Below are 22,292 nucleotides of genomic sequence, written 5' to 3'. Positions count from 1 at the left end.
ATGTTTAGGCATCAAAGCAATCGCATATCAAATCATGGCTAACACATCTACATTGCCCATCATCAAATACCAAGAATCAAAACAATTTCCGCTCAAGGGGCACAGGGAAGCATGATATTGTATTCATCGGAACGTATTTTTGTATATTTTTTTTTCAAAGCAATAAACTAATCTAGAAAGCATTAAACACACCAAAGAAACACACCAAAATAAAGAAATACGAAAAGAAAAGAAAAACATACCTAATATATACAGGTAATGTGAACCCCCCCCCCCCCCAAACCAAATCAGACAATGTCCTCATTGGCTCAAGGGGTACCGAACCATCATCATCATCAACAACATCACTGATGGCCTTGGCCATCATCACCATCATCACCATCATCACCATGGCCACCTTGGCCACCATAGCCGCTGCTGCCCGCTCCAAACCCCCCGTAGTGGGTAGGCGTGATGGTGCCCATGGAACCGGGGGCTCCGTACCCCTCTGTGGGGTAAGTAAACCAGGAAGGGTGCTGATGATCTGGGGCAATGTAGCCCTGCCTGGCGTACTGATCATAGAAAGGGAACATAGTCCTCTGGTGATCTGCGGCAAACTCGTGGAAACCGAGCTCAAGTCTGCCCAGCCTCTCATGAATGGCCCCTAACTCCTCTGAAGACCCATGCTCCTCCTGTGGAGCCGGACTACTTCTCTGTCCCGACCCCCTCTCTCTACGCCCTCCCCTCCTATGGTGGGTGCGAGGCGCGACCTCGGGCTGTGGCTGGGGCTGGGCTAAGGGTGCTGCCTGCTCACCTACATATATGTAATGGGGCTGACCCCTAGTAAAACTGGTGAGCCCGGTGGTGTCTGGGAGAGTAAAGAGAGCGTTCCTTTGGAACATCCATGACATCTGACCGGGGAGAAGTCCCCCGTACTCAGAGTGCACCCTGTAAAGGCTCCCAAAATACTCAATATCCAACAGATTGTTTCCCCGGACCGCAGCATGGTCCCTCTCAACAAAGTTTGCCACCGCTATGGCAATGTGGGTGATCAGACCACCCAAAGCAATATCGGTCGAGTAGCGGTGGGTGGCGGTAGTAAGCAGCTGCATGGCCAAGTAATGGGCCAAATTCATCATGTAACTGTCATCACCATCTAACAAATACCCCCCGAGCACCTCCAACTCCGTGCTTCTCACATTCTCCTTTTGGTCCCTCCCAAAGATTGTAAAAGCCATAAATCTGAACCAAACAAAGGGGACGGGGTGTTGCACGCTAGAGGTGTGCAAATGTTGCATGGTACCGGGATTAAAATCCCCAGTCAATTTCCCCCATACCTCACTATTGTTATGCCCCTCCCCGGGGAACCTGTTATACTCCACATTCAAACCAAAAATGGCACCAAAATCCTTGATAGGCATATCATAATCATTATTCAACAATCTAAAAGAAACTCTAGTGACATCTTGGTAACCATTTTTTCTGACATTAAACGAGCTAAGGAATTCGAGAGTAAGATCCCTAAATGTCAACCTAGTCATGAAAAACATATGTTTCATGCCCACCCCATGAAATTATCTCCTAACATCCCTCTCAATACCCATATCATTCAAAGTTTTCTGACAAATAAATCGAGTAGGGACTACCTTCCGTAGCTTAAGGTGTGCAAGGCGGGTTTGTTGCTCCTCACTAGTGAGAACCATGTTTGGGAAAGCCGAATCCGGTGCAAATTGAGGTGGTGGTGGTGGACGGCTTGTGGAAGCCTCCTCTTGTCTCCTTGTTGCTCCCGTGCAAGTTCTTTTTGAACCCATTGTTGAAGATGATTTTGAGTTTTCAAATTTTTTTGGTGAAATTGGATTTTTTGTGGAGAGTGAGGAAGAGAGAAAATTGTTTGGTGGAGGTTGAAGAGGATGTGATGAGGATGATTTTGGTGTGTAGCTTGATGAATTTGAGTGAGAGATGAGGGAGATATGGAGAGTTGAAGTTCTTAGGGTTTGGGGTTTAATGGAGTTTGTGAGAGAATGAAGAAGATGATTGAGATGTGAAGTGAAGGGAAAAGAAGGAGCCCGTGCGTTTTAATCTGATTTTTCTCCTTTCGCCCGCCGGGCCAACGCCCGCCCGACGGGCCAACAGCTCGTAAGCCGCCCGACGGGCACAGGTCCGCCCGTCGGGCGAAAGGCGACAACTGTGAATTTTTCCGCGTGCGCCCGGTCGGGCGCTCCTCGACCGTCAGGCGTATGACGACACTTCCAAACCTCTGCGCACGCGCCCGGTCGGGCGCTCCTCGCCCGTCGGGCGTATGGCGACACTTCCAGCAGCTCCGTAATGAGCCGCCCGTCGGGCGCTTGGCTGCCCGTCGGGCGAAAAGAGACTTTCGGTTCTTTCGACACGCGCCCGGTCGGGCAGCTATCGCCCGTCGGGCGGTTTGCGATTTTTGCTCCTACGGATTTTTTCTATCTTTTCGTGCTTAGGAGCTGAACCTGTACATCATTAAACACCCAAGGACCGTAAAATGCTCTCTCCTCACCACTCATGAACAAAGAAACTAGACTAAAAAACACACAAAACAAAACTAAACTATCGAAAGCAATGAAATACGGGTTGCCTCCCGCAAAGCGCTGGTTTATTCATAGGTCCCGCTCGACCTTGTTACCTTGAATATGCAGTCTATGAGGCGGAGGGGTTGAGGTGATGGACCTCAACCACTCCTACAGTAGCCCCATCATGGTACAACTTCAGACGTTGCCCGTTGACCTTGAATCGTTCACCATTCTCATTCTCTACTTCAATAGACCCAAATTTTCTTACCATAGTCACGGTGAACGGCCCAGACCACCTAGACTTAAGTTTTCCAGGAAATAACTTAATCCTAGAGTTAAAAAGTAGAACCTTGTCGCCCACCGCGAACTCTCTATGCAAAATGTGATTGTCGTGCCACTTCTTGGTCTTTTTTCCTTGTAAATCCGGGCACTATCATAGGCTTGTAGTCGGAATTCATCGAGCTCACCCAATTGAAGTAACCGCTTCTCACCGGCTAGCTTTGCATCCATGTTGAGCTGTTTGATTGCCCAATAAGCCTTGTACTCCATTTCTACTGGTAAGTGACACGCCTTGCCGTACACCAACCGATACGGGGAGGTACCAATAGGTGTCTTAAAAGCGGTTCTGTATGCCCACAAAGTATCATCTAGCTTATCGCTCCAATCCTTCCTAGACTTCGCAACCACTTTCTCAAGGATAGATTTGATCTCTCGGTTGGAGACCTCAACTTGACCACTCGTCTGAGGGTGGTAGGCTAGCCCAGTGCGGTGATAAACCCCATACTTGCGCAGGAGCGCATCCAGATGCCTCTCATGGAAGTGTGACCCTCCATCACTGATCAAAGCGCGCGGAACCCCAAATCTAGGAAAAATGATCTTCTTGAGCAGGGAGATGACTGTCTTAGCATCGTTAGTAGGTGAGGCAACGGCTTCCACCCACTTTGACACATAATCTACAGCAACAAGGATATACAAGTTACCCTTGGACGATGGGAATGGTCCCATGTAATCAATTCCCCACACATCAAAAATCTCAACCTCAAGGATCCCGTTCTGTGGCATCTCATACCTCCTCGAAATAGTGTCGGCCCTCTGGCACGCATCACAAGCCATAATAAAAGCCTGTGCATCCTTGAACATAGTAGGCCAGTAAAAACCACATTGTGACAACTTAGCGTTTGTTTTAGACGGTCCATGGTGACCACCATAAGGTGAAGAATGACACCTACTGATAACACCTTGAACTTCCCATTCTGGAATACAACGCTTGTACAATCCTTCAACAGTCTCACGAAATAAATAAGGGTCGTCCCAAAAGTAAAACCGGACATCATGTAGGAATTTCTTCCTCTGTTGATATGAAAGATCGGCCGGAAGAATTCTCCCTACAATGTAGTTAGCAAAATCTGCGAACCATGGTGACTGACTGGCAAGTGCAAGTAAATTATCATCCGGAAATGAATCATCAATCGGTGTAGATCCCTTACCATCGTCATACCTCAATCTAGACAAGTGATCTGCAACCACATTCTCAGCCCCTTTCTTGTCGCGGATTTCTAGATCGAACTCCTGTAGCAGTAGTATCCATCAAATAAGCCTAGGCTTGGCTTCCTTCTTAGAGAGCAGATACTTACGGGCCGCATGGTCAGTATAGACTATCACCTTGGATCCAATCAGATAGGTGCGGAATTTATCCAAGGCATAGACTATAGCTAGAAGCTCCTTCTCAGTAGTAGCATAATTAACTTGAGATTCATCTAATGTCTTACTTGCATAGTAGATGGCATGTAAAACTTTCTCCTTTCTCTGACCCAGAACTGCCCTAACTGCATAATCACTTGCATCACACATTATCTCAAACGGAAGATCCCATTCGGGAGAACGAATGATGGGAGCCGAAATCAGTGCCTGTTTACTCCTGTCAAAGGCTTCAAGACAAGCATCAGTAAACACAAACGGGGCATCCTTGAGGAGGAGCTGGGTAAGTGGTTTAACAATTTTAGAAAAATCCTTGATAAAACGGCGATAAAACCCCGCATGACCAAGAAAACTTCTAACACCCTTCACATTGACTGGAGGGGGTAATTATTCAATCACTTGGACCTTAGCTCGATCCACCTGAATGGCCTTATCAGATATCAAATGTCCCAAAACCACCCCTTCAGTAACCATGAAATGACACTTTTCCCAGTTCAAGACTAAATTACATTCTTCGCATCTTTTCAAGACTTTAGTCAGATTTAGCAAGCAAGAATCAAAAGAAGTACCATAGACGCTAAAATCATCCATAAACACTTCCATGATAGACTCAATAAAATCAGAAAAAATACTCATCATGCAACGTTGGAAAGTAGCAGGTGCATTACACAGACCAAAAGGCATCCTACGATATGCAAAAGTACCATAGGGACAGGTGAAGGTGGTCTTTTCCTGGTCGTCTGGATGTATGGGGATTTGAAAGAAACCAGAATAACCATTCAGATAACAGAAAAACTTGTGACAGGCTAGCCTTTCTAACATTTGATCAATGAAGGGAAGGGGAAAATGGTCCTTTTTAGTAGAAACATTAAGACGCCTATAATCAATGCACATGTGCCAACCTGTGACTACCCTAGTTGGTATCAACTCATTTTTTTCATTTCTCACCACAGTTGTCCCCCCTTTCTTAGGCACTACCTGAACAGGACTCACCCACTTAGAATCAGACACAGCATACACAATACCCGCATCAAGCAATTTCATAACTTCAGCTTTTACAACATCTTGCATGACAGGGTTCAAACGACGCTGGGGTTGGATGCATGGTTTATGATTCTCATCTAGATGTATCCTATGCATACAAAAGTCAGGGCTAATACCCTTTAAATCATCAATACTATACCCAATGGCCTTTTTGTGCCTTTTCAACATAATAAGAAGTTGGGATAAATGGTCTGCATCAAGTGCAGTACTGACGATCACAGGGCAAAGTTGTTCATTATCTAAAAACGCATACTTAAGGTTAGCAGGAAGAGGCTTAAGTTCGGGTTTCTTTACCTCTTTAACAGAACAAACCGGCCGAACTAACCTCTTCAATTTGGTGCTCTCCGGCTCGGATTCTCCACCATTAAGAGCCAACTCCAGAGCATCCACTTCAGCACTCCAAGAATTGCTATCACCTGCAGAAGACTCACAACAAAGCACTGCCTCCAAAGGGTCTCTTTCGAGAACTTGGGAGACGTTATCACGAGTAATAAAATCAACTACATCTATGCGATAGCATTGTTCCTCTTCTAGCATGGGACTTTTTAAGGCACTATTCAGATTAAAAGTCACCTTATCATCCCCAACAGACAATGTCAATTTCCCACTTTTAACATCGATTACCGCCCCCGCCGTGTGAAGGAAGGGTCTACCTAAGATTATGGGAATTTGAGAATCCTCCTGCATGTCTAATACTACAAAGTCTACAGGTATATAGAATTTACCTACTCTAACAGGGACGTCCTCTAAAACACCTAAGGGGTATTTGACAGAACGGTCGGCCATTTGTAGAGTGATGTTGGTAACCTTAAGCTCACCCATATTCAGTTTAGTACAGACAGACAAAGGCATGACAGACACACTAGCACCTAGATCACATAAAGCTTTATCAATAAACACGGTGCCAATGTTACATGGGATGGAAAAACTCCCGGGGTCCTTAAGTTTAGGTGGAGACTTGTTTTGCAAATAAGCACTACAATCCTCAGTGAAAGCTACAGTCTCTACCTCACAAAAAGCACGTTTCCTGGTCAAAATATCTTTCATGAATTTAGCATAAGCAGGAACCTGTAAAATTAATTCAGTAAAAGGAACCGTTACCTGCAAATTTTTGACCACTTCCAAGAATCTGCCAAACTGCTTGTCTAGCTTATTCTTGAGTTGTCGGTTTGGGAAGGGGAGTGCAATAGGTGGTACTTGAATATCCGCCCCCTTCTTAACCTCTGGTGTAGCCTCATTCTCATTGACTACCTTTTCAGCTTCCTTTCCATCCATAACCATCTTCGGGATTTCCTCACTGACCAGATCACTAGCAGACACCCCTGAATAAACCTCAACCGGCATAGAAGGACCATCATAATCCCTACCACTCCTCAATGTAATTGCATTAGCAGTCTCCCTATTTTCAGGCTGTGAAGGAAGTTGGCCTGGTGGCCTCCCTGCAATAGTAGTAGCCATCTGTGCCAACTGTGTATCAATGATCTTGTTGTGAGCAGTAAGAGCATCGATTTTTGCATCCTTTTCACTTAGAGATTTTTGCATTTGTAGCATCATGTTTCTCATCTCTACTAGCATAGGGTCAGGCTGTGTGGTTTGAGGTGGTGGTGGTGGAGGTGATGTGTGTTGTCTAGGGAACCCAGGTGGTCCACTAGACTGTTGGTTGTAGTTGTTCCGTGGTTGGTAGGGTTGGTATGGTTGTTGTGGTGGATGTTGGACTTGGTGAGGGTTCTGGATATTGTTGCTCCTGTAGGATAGTAGAGGGTTATTTTTGTAGCCCTCATTGTAAGAGTTGGAGAATGGGTTATTTTGTTTGTAGGATTGAAATGCGTGACATTGTTCAACAGAGCTCCTACATTCCGGTGCATAATGACCAGACATTCCACAACTTTCACAAACAGTAGAAGGTTGGGCACTCATAGCAGCTACACTAGCAGGTTGGGAAGATTGAGTATTGGCTGCTTGCATATTATCAAACTTATAGTGTAAAGCAGTCAATTGGGCAGTTAATTGTTCAATAGAATTTAAATCATGCTTACCACCCCTGTTAGATAGACCTCTAGGATTTCTATACTGGGCATTGTGAATGGCTATCTCCTCAATCACCTCCATAGCTCTAGGCACCTCAAGTTGCATGAACCTCCCACTTGCAGCTGAATCCAACAAACATCTAGACTCATTGCCCAGACCATTATAAAACTGCTGAATCAAGAACCAATCTTCCAAACCATGGTGCGGGCACTCTCTTTGCAAATCCTTGAATCTCTCCCAGACCTCGAACAAACTCTCATCCGCTTGTTGTGAGATACCTAATATCTGACCCCTCAGACGAGCCGTTTTCTCAGGTGGAAAATATTTAACATAAAAAGCAAGAGCCAAGGATTCCCAATTATTGATTTTCAAAGCCGCCCGATTCAACCCATTAATCCACAGTTGCTATTTCCCACTCAAAGAGAACGGGAAAAGTATCTCCATAGTCTGCTCCGGAGTCAATCCCTTTTGCTTGATGGTGGAACAATATTGGATAAAGGACTGAATGTAAAGATTCGGATCTTCACCTGCTTCCCCACCGTACTGGCGTCTCTCGATCATGTTAATCAATGCAGGCTCAATCTTGAAGGTCTCAGCTGCAATAGAAGGCATGATCGCCTTTGGTAGCACGGACAGACTTGGCTTAGAATAGTCTGTAAGCCGTGGGGTAGGTGGCGGTATCAGATTTTCGTCACCCATCTCTATCTCTGAAACTGAATCTGTATCTGAAGGAAAAAGATCGCCAATATTATGATCAGAATCAGAGTAATTTCCACACTGTGCAATGAAAGTTCTTCGTCTACGAAAGGTTCTTTCGGGCTCAGGATCGAATGGAGTAAGATTACTAGTACCTACGGTCCTGGGTATAGACAAAGACTACAAAACAATGTGAGATCCGGTCTCAAGGAACGTGAGTTCCTTGAGTAGTAACAAACAATAATCTAGGATAAGCAATCAACAACAGAAAATAAAACCGTTTCCCCGGCAACGGCGCCAAATTTTGACAGGCTAAAGTCGTATTACCTAGCTAATCAAAAATAACCTAAGGTCCACTATCTAGGTAGAAAGGGAAGTCAGGATCGAATCCACAGGGAAACAGTGTTCTTTCTACTATTAATCAACTAAACTAGACTATTGGGAAACAAGAATTGGTTGGTTTGTATGCTAAGACTACGAACGATAATTAAACAATTAAGAATTCAGGAATTAAAGGATCTAGGGCATAGGTTCACCAACAAATAACAATCCAGGACGATAAACAATCACATTAATCAACAAAGCAGTTAATTAGATTAGCATGCTCTCTCGAATCGATACTAATCATAGACTTAGAATTAACGGGCTCTCGCTACGTATTAGCTCTAATTCCACCTATTGACACAAGCCTAAACATCAAATTGCATCTCTCGAATCTTAACTTGATATTGCCAAACTACCACAATTAAACCTGCGCAAATCTAATTGTATAGTAATAATAACCAATCAATAGGAATTAATTACAATGCCAACAATCACAATTATTCAATGTCCCTTCATGTTATTCATGGATTCCCAAACCCTAGAAATTAGACTACTCAAGCATATTAACAATAAACAAAGAAATTGGCATGATTGAAAACATAATTAAAGCTTAAAAAAAGAATTGAAATAAAGAATAATACCTAATTAAAGAACAATGGCAAATGAAAGCTTGAATTTTTGATTGAAAATAAACTAAGTGTTTTGAACAAATTAGAGAGAAAAAACCAAGTGTTTAATACTAGAGTATGAGATAATAAGGTCCTTCACTAAATTAACAAAGGCTATATTTATAGTTTAGCCCAAAAAGCATTAAGAAAAACCGGAAAAACTAAGTAAACCGCGCGCAAAAACGCTCCTAGGTTGTCGTCGCCCGGTCGGGCGGCCTTCCGCCCGCGGGCGACCAGCTCGTAACCCGCCCGTCGAGCGCAGGTCTGCCCGCCGGGCGGAGGGAGACTTCTGGAAATCTTCTCCGCGCGCCCGGTCGGGCGGCTCTCGCCCGTCGGGCGGAGGGCGATTTCTGCTGCTGCTACTTCTGATGGGCGCCCGGTGGGCACCGGGCGAGACTCCGCCCGTCGGGCGCCCTCTGACGACCTGATCCTCTGCTTGCTCGCCCGATGGGCGAGGGGCAATCCACCGGGCGGAGGGCTAAGTGATCTGCCCTTCGTCCACAACACCGAGTCTAACTTCCGGGGCTCGGTCATGAACATCTAGGGCTCCCGTAAGTCGACAAAAGTCGTCCCGATCTCCCTCGGGATCCTGTAGTGGCCTAAATCATCAAGAAACGGGCCTAAAAAGACCAATTTCTCACTAAGTATTCCTGAAACTCAAGGCACACTAAAATACACAGATTAGTACTAAAATGGCTCCTAGGAGCTCATTTGACGCATAAAAGTACTAAGGGACGGGGGTGAAAACAATATATAAAACGCACATATCAACTCTTACTCATACTTGATTGATTTTCTAATTTATTTGTATTCGAATTATATAACTACGAAATACAAATTAGTAGACTACTCTTAAATTTTTATAAAAATCTTACTACGTACTTTGTATAATGGATTAATTTTTTTTATAAAAATATAATCTTATATTGGTTATATTTGTTACCAAATACAGAAAATATATATAGTTTTAAAAATATTCCTTATTCATAGAATGAAATCTTTTTTTATTTTAAGGAAAAGAGAATCAAATATTTTTTTTTGAGGTAAAAGTGTACAAAATAATTATAGAATCAATTATTTTATTTTATTTTATAATTTTTTTAATATCTATAAGAGAAGTCAATCAATGAGTGACATTTGTCATCATGACATTGATTTCCTCTCTTTTAGTATAATATACTAGTCTTATATGCACGCGATGCGTGCGGGTATTTAAAAACTAAATATTGTATTAGTATTATTACATTTAATTACCTAAAAAATTAATAGGTAAGAAAAAACATTTCGGGATTTTAATACTATTTTAGAATGTCCAGGATATATAATCTCTATTGATAAGATAGAAAAGTATATCCCAAGAAGCAGCACCAGATGCAACTTCTGGAAAGTCACTTATCCATACAGGGATCATGGCATAAGAGGCCACAATCCAACCAATTGAGTAAGCAATCTCAAGTTTGCACAACGCACTTGCAAGCTGAGCGAGTTATTCGTTTATGCCACCACCAGATTGTTTTTTGGGAAGGTTAAGAGATCTCTCTTTGACCGTGATAGTTATCAAGAGATGGATAATTAGGATTACACCATAAGTTAGGAACATACATTGAGGGCTGAACTTTACAATGGCAACCCCTCCCACTAAATTCCCAAGTACTCCCCCAACTGAAGTAGCCATCAAAACAAATGACTGAAGCTCCCCCAAGGAAGATGATTGCTCTGTCTTTAAACAAGTAGGTTGTTTACTAATCTCGACCACCATAGAATCATTAGCAACCTCAGTTATAGAGGCACCTAAGTTGCTCAGAAGAAGATAGAAAGTTATGGTGATGATTGAGATGCCTGACGAATAGAATATTTCCAAAGCTAACCATGCAAGAATCTGCAGAATAGCTGCATCCAAAAACGTAAACAGTTAACAAATTTATAATGCAGCATTACAGCAGGGATTATAAACCACACGAATGATGAAATCAGTGTCGCCGTTCAAAATACTGTAACAATCAATTACAAAATAAAACCACAAACACAACAGCCAACTAAAATGATCAGTGTTTCTTTAAAGAAGAACTTGTGGCAAGCCAGGACTTTAACATGATTTCTAACCTTAAAATCTGAGCTGGAATTAATGCAAAAAAAAAATGAATAAAAATCAAACAGATCTGATTTTTCAATAAGGATGAAAAACAAAAGGAACGGAAAAAACACCCTAAATAAAATCCATTAGCTAAATACAAACTGGTTAATCCACATCAAAAGGTCCAATAACAAAAAATATATGACCTGAAACCCTGCATTTCTACTCGGTCCCTATGATCAAACAAAGCAGTAGAATTAAAATCAGGTTATTGATTCACTATAATCAACAATTACGAAAAAAAAGTCCAATAACAGAAAATGAAAAACCCTGCATTTCAGGTTATTGATTCACTACCAAAGTTAATTATATTGCTCCTGTTTTAAGAGCTGTCAATACGCAGTTTACTGCCTATTTCATTCCTAGTGTTTTATGTTCTTTTGCATTCTTGGAAATTTGCCCATTGCTTTAAAAAAAAAAGTGAGCACTTTTCAACTTCATGACTCACAGAATTATTGAGCAATTAACATTACCTCATGCGGAGTTTGATTTTAGTTTTAACCGAATGAACATGAACACGATTCCCTCTACCAAAACAAACAAACACTCATTTCATTGAAAAACATTGTAGAAACAAATTAATTGACAGGAAAAAAACAGAACTTCATATTTCTGTAATTAAAGAAAAATGAGTTTCATACCTGTAAGAGAGGAGCTTGAGAAATGGGGCACCTGCGAAGTCAACAAATGGATTTTCAAAATAAAAACTGAATTTGTCAAAATAATAATAATAATAATAATAATAATAATAATAATAATAATAATAATAATAATAAACTCAAAATGAATCGTATATCTTGATATTGGAAATTGGAGGCTGAACAAAGAATAAATCACCTTTATGTGAATTTGTGGAGCTTCCATCTGTGAGGTGAGATGAGACGGAGATAACCTAATCTGAAACACCAAAAAAACCCAAAAAAACGGAAGCAAGAAATAAATTAAAACATGCCCAATTCTTTTCCCTTTACCCCTTTTTTGTAATCCGAATAATTAAAAAAATGTATTATTATTAAAGTAAAAAAACATACAACTAAGAAGGATCGACCAAGAAAGCTTCGGTTACACCGAGGATAGGGTCTTTAGGTGCCTACTACTAACTTCCGATTCTGAATCAAACTAAACTCACAAAATAAACCAAAATCAAAATCCATAGCTGATGTATTCGAAATAAATCTATCCAAATCCAACTGTTTTTCATTCAAAATTAAACTATTTTAACAATAATTCGTATTTATAAAGAAAAAAAAGATGAATTCTTACATTTTCTTTGCTTCGATTGTGAATCAGATTGGCAGCAAACCTCCAAGCAGTCGCAGCTGCCAGCTTGAGAGGGCTTTAAATAAAAACAGATGCATGTGTAAAAATTGACGCTCAATCAGCTATTAGTCTAGAAGCATCAATGCTTCCTGCAAATTCCAGCAACACACCAAATCATTCAGTAACTTGATACCTCAAGCAACATTCATCACCCAAACAATATCAATTTTCAATCCTCCTCATTCTCATTACATTTTAGGTACTTCACTACTTTGCCAATCAAACTACACAATTTTCGAATCAAACAATTAAAAGACTGCAGAAAAAGAAAAATTCAACAGTAAAACAATTGAACAAAAATCAAATCTGAAGCAGAAGTGAGTATATCGACACATTTCACATCAAAATCATTCAAATAAAAATCACTCAGAAATTAAAAGAATCAACACAAAAATGCAATCAAAATTCAAATCACAGAACATAAAATAACCAAATTCAAAGAATTAACACAAAAATACAATCAAAATTCAAACACAATGGCATTAAACAACCAAATTCAGAGAATTAACACAAAAATGTAATCAAAACTCAAACACAATGGCATTAAACAACCAAATTCAAAGAATTAACACAAAAATACATATTGGTAATATATCTTTACGGGATTATAACACAACTCAGTTAATGTTAGACAAATCCCGGCATTACCTTGATCAACTACAACTATCAATAACAGTAAAGAAATTGAGTGATTTACCTGAGAGAGAAAGATTTTGATTCTGGAACTCGATTTATTCGCCAGCACCAAAATGATTCTGTAGAGCCAGCACCAAAATGATTATATCAATGAAATTAATCAACAACTAACCACTGAAAACAAAAAAGAGGGCCTTACTTTACAGACTTAAAAAAAAGCCCTGAAATCTGTTTGTTCAAAGGAAATAGATTCAATACCTCCTTTGTGTCTTTCAACCGCAGAAGATCTAATCTCTCTAATGGCCTTCTCCTTGTTAATGTGGTTAACTACAATCATAAGCACACCAACAGAATTTGAACAACAAATTGCCATTATAATGTTGATCAAACAGTCTCAAATTTCAACATTCAATCAATTTTTTTTTACTGGAATCGCCAATTCAAAAACCTTAATTACCTGGGTTATTTGAAATTGAGGGTTTGATGATAAAATGTGATTCATCAACAACAATTTCAGTTGGTGCAACAGAATTCCAGCGATTAAAAATTCAGCAAGAAGTTGAAAATTCTGCAAGAATTTGAACTAAATTGAATTGAAGTAAAACCCTAACACCAGATTACGAATCAATCACTGAAATGAAAAAGTGGAGAGAGAAGCTTGAAATTAAACCTGAAAGGATGAAATGGAAGGTGAGCCGCCATCGTCGCCGCCTCCAAGGAGCCATCACCCACCATCGCTTTCTCTCTCCTCTATTATCGACCTTCAATCCCCTTTCCTAAACCCCTAATTCGATTATTTATTACGAAAGTTTCAATTTGAATCTCTCTCCTCCAATAAAAAAATTTCCTAAACCCTAAAACCCATTTCCATCTACAACTCGTACGCGCGTCGAATCGTTTCAGCACCTGAGTCAGTTCGTCGCGGCTGTTGAGGGAGACGCCGCCGTCGAGGCGATCGAGGATAGAGGCGATTGAATACCATCTTTGCGGGAGAAGTCTAACCCTAGAAATGCAGTGTTGTTTGGATGCGGGATTTCAACGGGGAGGGTATTATTGTCTTTTCGCAAGTGGACACAAAAAGTTAATTTACTAAAATACCCTCAGGAGTTGGCTTATATAATAGAGACTAGTTTTAATATACTAGTTTAGGTCCCGTGCAACGCACGGCTACTACTAAAAACTTTATTATTTTAATAGTAACTAAAAGACTTGTGATATTAGGAAAACATGAAAGTAAAAAGGATATATGAAAAAGTATAAATTCAAAGTTGTGTAAAAAAAATATTCAAATGAACTAAATTTGCATATTACTATACAAAGTTAGAAATTTTAGTCGTTTACTTGTATGTAGATCGATCTAAAAACGTTAACCAAACCCAAATGACTCAAGACTAATTTTCGAAAAGACCTGAGCGTAACCGAGTTAGTCAAATACAACATATTTTGAATTGAGTAAATTCTTGATAAATAAACTCATATGTTAGTCTACTTACCATGTATTATCATTTTAATTAACATTCTTACTTACCAGTTACCATGTACTCCGTATTATATTATTAATAGTAGACTAACATTAGAAGTTCATTTATCAATATTTGTTATATTTCTTATCAGATTAAAAAGTTATAATAATACATAAATAAAATTATATCATAAAGGAAAAAATAATATTGATTTAGCTTTCCTCCAATAATATATTATGCAGTACACATTTATGGTAATTAAAATATTTTTTTATCTTAGTTTCCTAAAAAAACGTAATGTAATTTATTATTTTAAAGTAAAAAATAAAAAAATATTTTGGCGGGAAAAAATCGCACCAGAAAATGACACGTGTCATTCCTGGTGTCTCTTTTAGTATATAGTAATAGATAGATGCCACAAATCTATTTTGATTATCCCGAAATCTAATTTGTAAACCTAGTTTGTTAAATTTACAAGTTGTTCAGATTACCTAATTTGTGGGCCTGTTACAGGTGTGAAAACTTAAATAAGATATAGAGTAGATAATTATTTTATCAATTTTTTCATGAAATGCCCCTGATGTTTCACGAAATTCACCAAACACCCCTACGTGTTTCAAATTACATAATATACCCCTATTTTTTTCATACTGTTCACCAAATACCCCTATTTTGACTTTCCGTTAGTCCTCCGTTAAGTTATGTTTATTATTCACCAAATGCACCTATTTATAAACTTTTTGCACAATATACACCTATTTTTAAACTTGTTTGCACCAAATACTCAAACTGTTTTTAAACTGCAAAATTCGAATCTAACAGCTAGTTTGCATTTCTAATTTTCCTAGCAATGAAGTAGAGAAGTTTGTAACAAATTTCCAGCAATAAACAGGTATTATATTCCATAAAAAGCTGATTAATTTGCATAGTAGCTTTACAAAAACTCTGATTGCCATTGTCATTGCCATATACATTTGAAAGTCTATAAAAACTCTCTTTGCTTAATTGATCTACTCCAATTGCTCAAGCCCTACATTTGTTAATAGGTTAACCAAAAAAACCTATTAACAAATGGAGTTACTTCTGTCTCAGGTTGCTTTCTCTGAGAGAACGGAAATAATATCATCACGTGCTTTATCAAGAGCAGCTAATAAATTTTTGGGCTTTCTTCCGCCAGCTTGTGCGAAATTTGGCCTTCCGCCACCACCACCACCGTATAACTTGGCTATAGGTCCAATGAATTTCCCAGCTTGAATCCCCAAGCCAACAAACTCCTAGCGTAAATGCAGCAACTAAACTGACCTTTCCTACACCAGGAGAAGATCCCAAAATACAAGATGAAGGATCTTCCATATGATTCCCCAAAAAATCAGTTGCACTCTTGATTGAATCAACATCAGTTTCATCCATAGACTCGACTATTACCCTGAATCAACCATGAGGAGAAAGAAACATCAAGTTGTGACCAAAGAGTTTTATGGAGATAAGTTATGGGTATTTGTAACAACGACAACTACCTAATTATCTTTTACTTTCCTACTGGAAAGGCATTATCAAGAATTGATGATTCTTTATACACAACAGCTACAAAAGATCTACTCCAATTGCCCAATTGCTAAATTTGCACAAAATTAGGTTGTATAATTAACAAGATTAGACCTTAAAATTGTTAAACATATACAGTAGGTCAATCATAGATTCAAGATTTACATACAAGATTCGCAAATATTTAATTTAACATCATAAAAATTACAAATTTTGCATTCGAAAAACTAAAATCTCCAAAAAGTCATAGTTAGGCTTCGAATTTGGGAATTCTGGATTCGGCGTCAAATCTTTAATTTTTGTCAAAATTTGAAAACTTCGTTTACATGCGAATTTCACTATAAAAACATACGATTTCGACCATTATTGACAAAAATGCCGAAACATCCTGCGAACATATAATCAAATAATCGCACGAATTTGCAATCAATTACATCCACGAAATTAATCACCCGTTTAATTCATTGCAAATTTATAAAGTTTAATCCATGTTAACTATAATTGATTATGGAATTAATTAGAGGCTCGTGATACCACTTTTAGGTTATGAATAATACAACAATATAATTCATGCGGAAAAACCATAAAACCAGAATCCAAATTAATTGCCACATAGTCAATTAGCATAATTTATACATACAATGTGATGCGTGCCTTTCCTAGCTGCTCCCGAACCGAACAAGAACAAGTCTTTAGATCCCCAAACGTTGCCCCTCCGTGGAAAGTCCACATCACGTTAGGATCTACCTTAGGTTTAACCAACTAGGATTTTACTTAAGGTTTATATATGTATTCGGGTTAGGCTTGTATTATGCTCTCCCTTGAACACAATGGGAATAAAGAATATGATTTCAATTCAATTGATGTGTTATAATTATGAGGGCCTAGCCTCATATTTGTAGTGTAGGAAATAAGGAATTTGAGTTTTACTAGGAATAGAATTTCCAAATCTACTAGGATTGAAATTCTTATTCAATTAGAATTGCAACTATACTTATACTCTTAATTATTTGAATTCTAGTAAAACTAGGAATACTTAATTCAAGGTTACTTGGGAATTAAGCAATTGGATATTTCTTGGATCCCAAGACGAACAACCCATGCAGCCACGATGGGCCACATGGGTGTGTGTGCTGCCTCGGCCCATGCCTTGGCAGGCCTTGCACATGATGCTCGTAGGCTGGGCACAGCCCATGCGCTGCTGCCTTGCCTCAGGCTTGGCACGGCCCATGGCTGTTGCCTTGCCGCAGGCTTGGCAAGGCCCATGAGGCTGTTGCCTTGCTTGTAGCTTGGCGCGACCCATGGGGCTACTTCCTTGCTTGTAGCTTGGCGCGGCCCATGGATACGGCCTTGCTCGCAGGGCGCGGCCTCGTGGGCCGTGGCTGCTGCCTTGCTCGTCGAGCGATGGGCCGACTCGCTTGCTGGCTTGTCGCTCATCGAGCTTTCGATTCGTTTTCCGATCCCGGAATTCATTTCCGTTTCGAACAAATATTTACATTTCCGTTAATATTTCCGATTCCGGAAATAATTTCATTTTCCGACAATATTTCCGATTCCGGTAATATTTCCATTTTCGGCAATATTTCCGATTCCGGAAATATTTCTATTTCCGATAATATTTTCCGATACAAACCATGTTTTCGTTTCCGGCAACATCTACGACTTGGACAATATCTATATTTCCGTTATGAACCATATTTCCGTTTCCGGCAATATCATCATTTTCGGAGTATTCTTTATTTTGCCTTTTGATGATTTCAGCTCCCACTAGAACCGAGATCCGTCGTTTCCGAATTTTCATAAATGGAGTACTTAATGAATAATATATATTCACTTAAATACTTGATCCGTTCACGTACTATTTGTGTGACCATACGGGTTCAGTCAAGAGTAAGTTGTCGATTAATATTATTAATTCCACTTGAACTGAAGCGACCTCTAGCTAGGCATTCAGTTCACTTGATCTCACTGAATTATTAACTTGTTAATTAATACTGAACCGCATTTATTAGACTGAGCATTAAATGCATACTTGGACCAAGGGCATTATTTCCTTCATATTGAATTGTGTGTCTTAATTCATGATCATAGGCCATATATTTATAGGAAATAAGAAAAACCCTAGAAGCCAAAACCCTAGAATGAATTTAGGAAATTTTTGGGATTATACCAAAAATCAAAACCCTAAAACATTAGGGTTGGTCGGCTGCTTGCCTGCAACTCTGCAAGCAAGCAAACCGACCAGACTTGATGCACAAGCAAGGCTTCGAAGCCTGCTTTGTGCGCTGGCCCAAACAGCTCCGCGCGCGTTGGGCTTTGTGGCTTGGCGTGTATTGTTGTGCATTGGGCCTTGCTGCCTGGCGTGCTGCAATGCACTTGCGGGCTGGCTCGTCGAGCGATGGGCTGGCCCATGCGCTGCCTATCGGTCGTCGAGCTTCTGATTTGTTTTTCCGATTCAGGAACTTATTTCTGATTCGAACAATATTTATGTCTCCGATAATATTTCCGATTTCGACAATATTTCCGATTTGGACAATATTTCCAATTCCGGTAATATTTCCGTTTCCGGTAATATTTCCGATTCCAACAATATTTCTATTTCCGATAATATTTCCGATACGAACCATATTTCCGTTTCCGGCAATATCTTCGACTTCGATGATATTTATATTTCCGTTATGAACCATACTTCCATTTCCGGTAATATCTTCATTTCCGGAAAATATTATTTCTTTGCCTTTTGACAGTTTGTTTAGCTCCCACTAAAACCAACATCTGTCATTTTCGAATATCCATTATTAGAGTATTTACTGAATTTAATATTCACCTAGATAATTGATCCGTTCACGTACTATTTGTGTGACCCTACGGGTTCAGTCAAGAGTAAGTTGTGATATTAATAACATTAATTTCACTTGAACTGAAGCGGCCTCGCTAGGCATTCAGATCACTTGATCTCACTGAATAATTAACTTGCTTTAATTAATACTGAACCACATTTATTAGACTTAGCATTAAATGCAAACTTGGATCAAGGGCATTATTTCCTTCATCGTGGTCTTTCCAAACATACCATAAATGTTTTGTGGTGAATGTTCAAAGCCGTAGGGGCACCCCTTTGTTAAATTTTGATTTTCCAATGTTCAAAACCTTATAACATCACTAAACATGATTCTTGTAGTTGATTCCCCTTAAGGGTGCGATTGTAAAAAATCAAGTCAATTCTTGACAATCATGTTTTTTTTTTGACAAATTAGTCAAAGTTTGGTGCATTTAGTCATTTTCAAACGAATTTGGCTAAATCACTAAAACTTGCATTTCAAAAACGTTTTTTTTTCGGAAGCCCCGTGACCGAAAAAGAGGAAAATCAGCCCCTACAGTTACCCTAAAGCCCACATGTGTGGAGCGTGTTGTAGTGTAGTTTTTCTCTGACTTTTCTGAATTTCCTAGGTTGCACCCTCTCACCACTTTATTCGTTTCTTAGTTTAACTCTTTAATTTCTTCTGAATTCCGCGCTTTAGGAACAAGATCCCCTCTTTCTATTCAAGTCTAGTATTATTTCTTAGCTTAATCTTGTTATTTCTTTCATTTATAGCTTCTTTACAATTTATGATTTTTTATTTCATGGTTTATGGTTGAGTTACTTTACCCAATTTGGTATGTTCTTGGTGTTTATCTTTTAGGTTGAGTTGCTTTACACGAAATAGAAAGTCATATTTTCATGTATGATTTTCTTAGATCATCTAGGTTTAAGTTCTACTATGTGTGAGTAGTTCCCTTAAGCTTAGGGGTTGGGTGACCCCTAGTAGAATTATGGCATTAAAGCTCTTTCTCCCTCTTATTTTATGTAACTTGGGTGTTTTTTGGGCTTAATTTGCTAGTTGTTGTGGTATTATGTCATTGTCTGAGATGGGTGTATGAGCATGCTAGATGGACTTAGGTTGGTCTTGTTTGTTTGTTTCCTTGTTCCAAACCCAAAGGAACAGTTGTGATTCATGTGCTATAGTCAGGGTTGTCTTAAATAATTTGGGGGCCCTGTGCCAATTATGCACGTATAGAATAACTTTTTTGGTGTATAGAATATCGCTTGTTTTTTTTTTTTTTTTGAGGTGTAAGTCATATGGCTTTTTAATTTAACTACAATGAGTGGAGAGGGGGAAAAAAACAAAAGACAAAACAAAGAAATGCTTCGAATAGGAATATAACCTCGTCCCAAAGAGTCAATGTTCCCATGCTACTATGCTAGGCGCTCTTCTTAACCGCTGATACAAATTGTATTTAGTAAGAGTATTTACAAATTTTTATCTTATACTCCCCTCCGTCCCAGATTAGTTGTTACACTTTCCTTTTTCGTCCGTCCCAGATTAGTTGTTACACTTCTAAATTAGGAATGACCCCACAATTAATTATATTGTCTCTCTCTTCCCACTCAATTTTTTTTGGTCCCGACTCCCTCTCTCATTCAATTAAAAAAATACCCCACTAACTCCTATCACATCTACTTTTTCAATAAAATAACAATTGATAACCAAACAACCACTTATCACCTAAAACTTTGTGCAAAGGTAAATGTAACAACTAATCTGGGACGGAGGGAGTAGTTATTTAATACTACCAGGCTTTTTTGTAAAAACAATTTGTGGCCTTTTGGGCCCAACATTTTTTGGGGCCCTGTGCTATAGGTATGAATGCACATGCTATATCCGGCCCTGGCTCCTAGATAGGCATTGAGCACAAAGCCGTTGACACTGAAAATGCTCCATTTGACACGGGGTTGTTCTTCGTGTTGACCCTATGAGCGTGATTATAGTGGGGGCTTGAGCCTCATTTCTATTTACCTAGTTGTCACCATGACCATCGGGAAACTAGGTAGAAAACCGCAATCACGATTCTATACTCTTGAACCACATCGCGACTATCAGGTGGGAATGGTTTGTAGTAGTGCACAATGCATGCTCCCCATATTAACTTGTAATTCGCCTTGTGTTAATGCTTGAGTAGAGTAAGAGATACTTTCTCTTTCCATAGTTGAACTAGGAGAAATGAATCCCTCTTCCATAACCCTATCCTTTAGTATAGATTATCCCGTTTGTGAAATTCATAACAAGTTGTGCAAAAACCCAATCAACGATTGTGTTTGAAATAAAATGTGCTAGTGATTGCATGTGCCTAACTAGTGTAGAAAACACTTGATCCTCGAGAGTTTGACCCTTTACTTACCTTTTGTTTACTATATTCATCGTAGTGTCATAGGATTAAGTCAAGTGGAGTAAATTGTATAACTTGCATAAGGTCTAGATATTGCGACATGTTTAGTCCCCATCAGGGACATCAAAAAGTTCAAAAACCTCATGAGTTCCCTTATAGATGTTCTTGAACGATTTCCGGCTTAAATGCTTAAAGATGTCAAAACACCAAAGATACGCCCTTTTTTCAAAAAAAATAATTCACAATCTACTGTGCACGCCAACGTTGGTAAAAGACCAAAATTTTCCCGGTTCAACACCAAATCGCCAATTAAAACGGCAATGTACCATAGCAAAATCGTCAATTATAATGACGAGTCTACCAGGTAACTCGCCATTTCAATTGGCTACTTTTATGTGGCACATCGCCATTTGAATTGGCGATCTTGCTGGGAGAATTGGAAAGTTATAGATACATACTAAAACAAGTAAAAGGTAGTATATCGCCATTTGTATTGGCGATTTAGGCCTCTTACATCGCTAACTCAAATTGCTATTTAGTGGTCTAAATCGCTAATTCAAATGGCGATGTAGAGCTGACCAGATAAAAAATAAACCGATTTTCTGTGCCTACTTGGACGGTAGATTGATTCTCTGTAATTTATTGAAAGAGTTACGCATTTCAGAAATTTTGAAATAGTTAAGCGTCGCAAAACGCTCAATATTCTTAATATTGAATCAACGTTTTATTTTTATTTTTTTCCAATCGTTTAGCGTTTTCAAAACATTTCCAAATAGAAAATACTGAGTACAAATATAATTTTCAAAGATCGTCAGATAATTTAAATTTTTTTCATTTTTCAGCTTAGGTTCTGTTCTGTCCGATTTATTTTGACTTATCTCAGACAAAATAGGTTCAATTAAATTCGTATATGTTCAGATAATTTAAGTTTAGAAAAATAATTTTTTTCTAGATATTTTCACACACAAATAAATTAATTTCAGACAAAATAAGATTTTTTAGATAAAAT

At 39.1% G+C, this 22,292-nt stretch overlaps 1 non-coding gene across 1 annotated transcript; it reads left to right on the top strand.

The window, feature by feature from the left end:
- The first annotated feature begins 7,482 nt into the window (after nucleotides 1-7,482).
- On the top strand, nucleotides 7,483-7,589 carry LOC130466485 (small nucleolar RNA R71). Its single transcript, XR_008926710.1, has one exon. It is a non-coding gene; the product is annotated as a small nucleolar RNA R71 (small nucleolar RNA).
- Nucleotides 7,590-22,292: the final 14,703 nt, after the last annotated feature.

The sequence above is a fragment of the Spinacia oleracea genome, chromosome 1 (assembly GCF_020520425.1).
Source record: "Spinacia oleracea cultivar Varoflay chromosome 1, BTI_SOV_V1, whole genome shotgun sequence".
Taxonomy (NCBI): domain Eukaryota; kingdom Viridiplantae; phylum Streptophyta; class Magnoliopsida; order Caryophyllales; family Amaranthaceae; genus Spinacia; species Spinacia oleracea.
The sequence above is the reverse complement of the archived record's forward strand: the minus strand, read 5'-3'. Positions and strand labels throughout refer to the sequence as shown.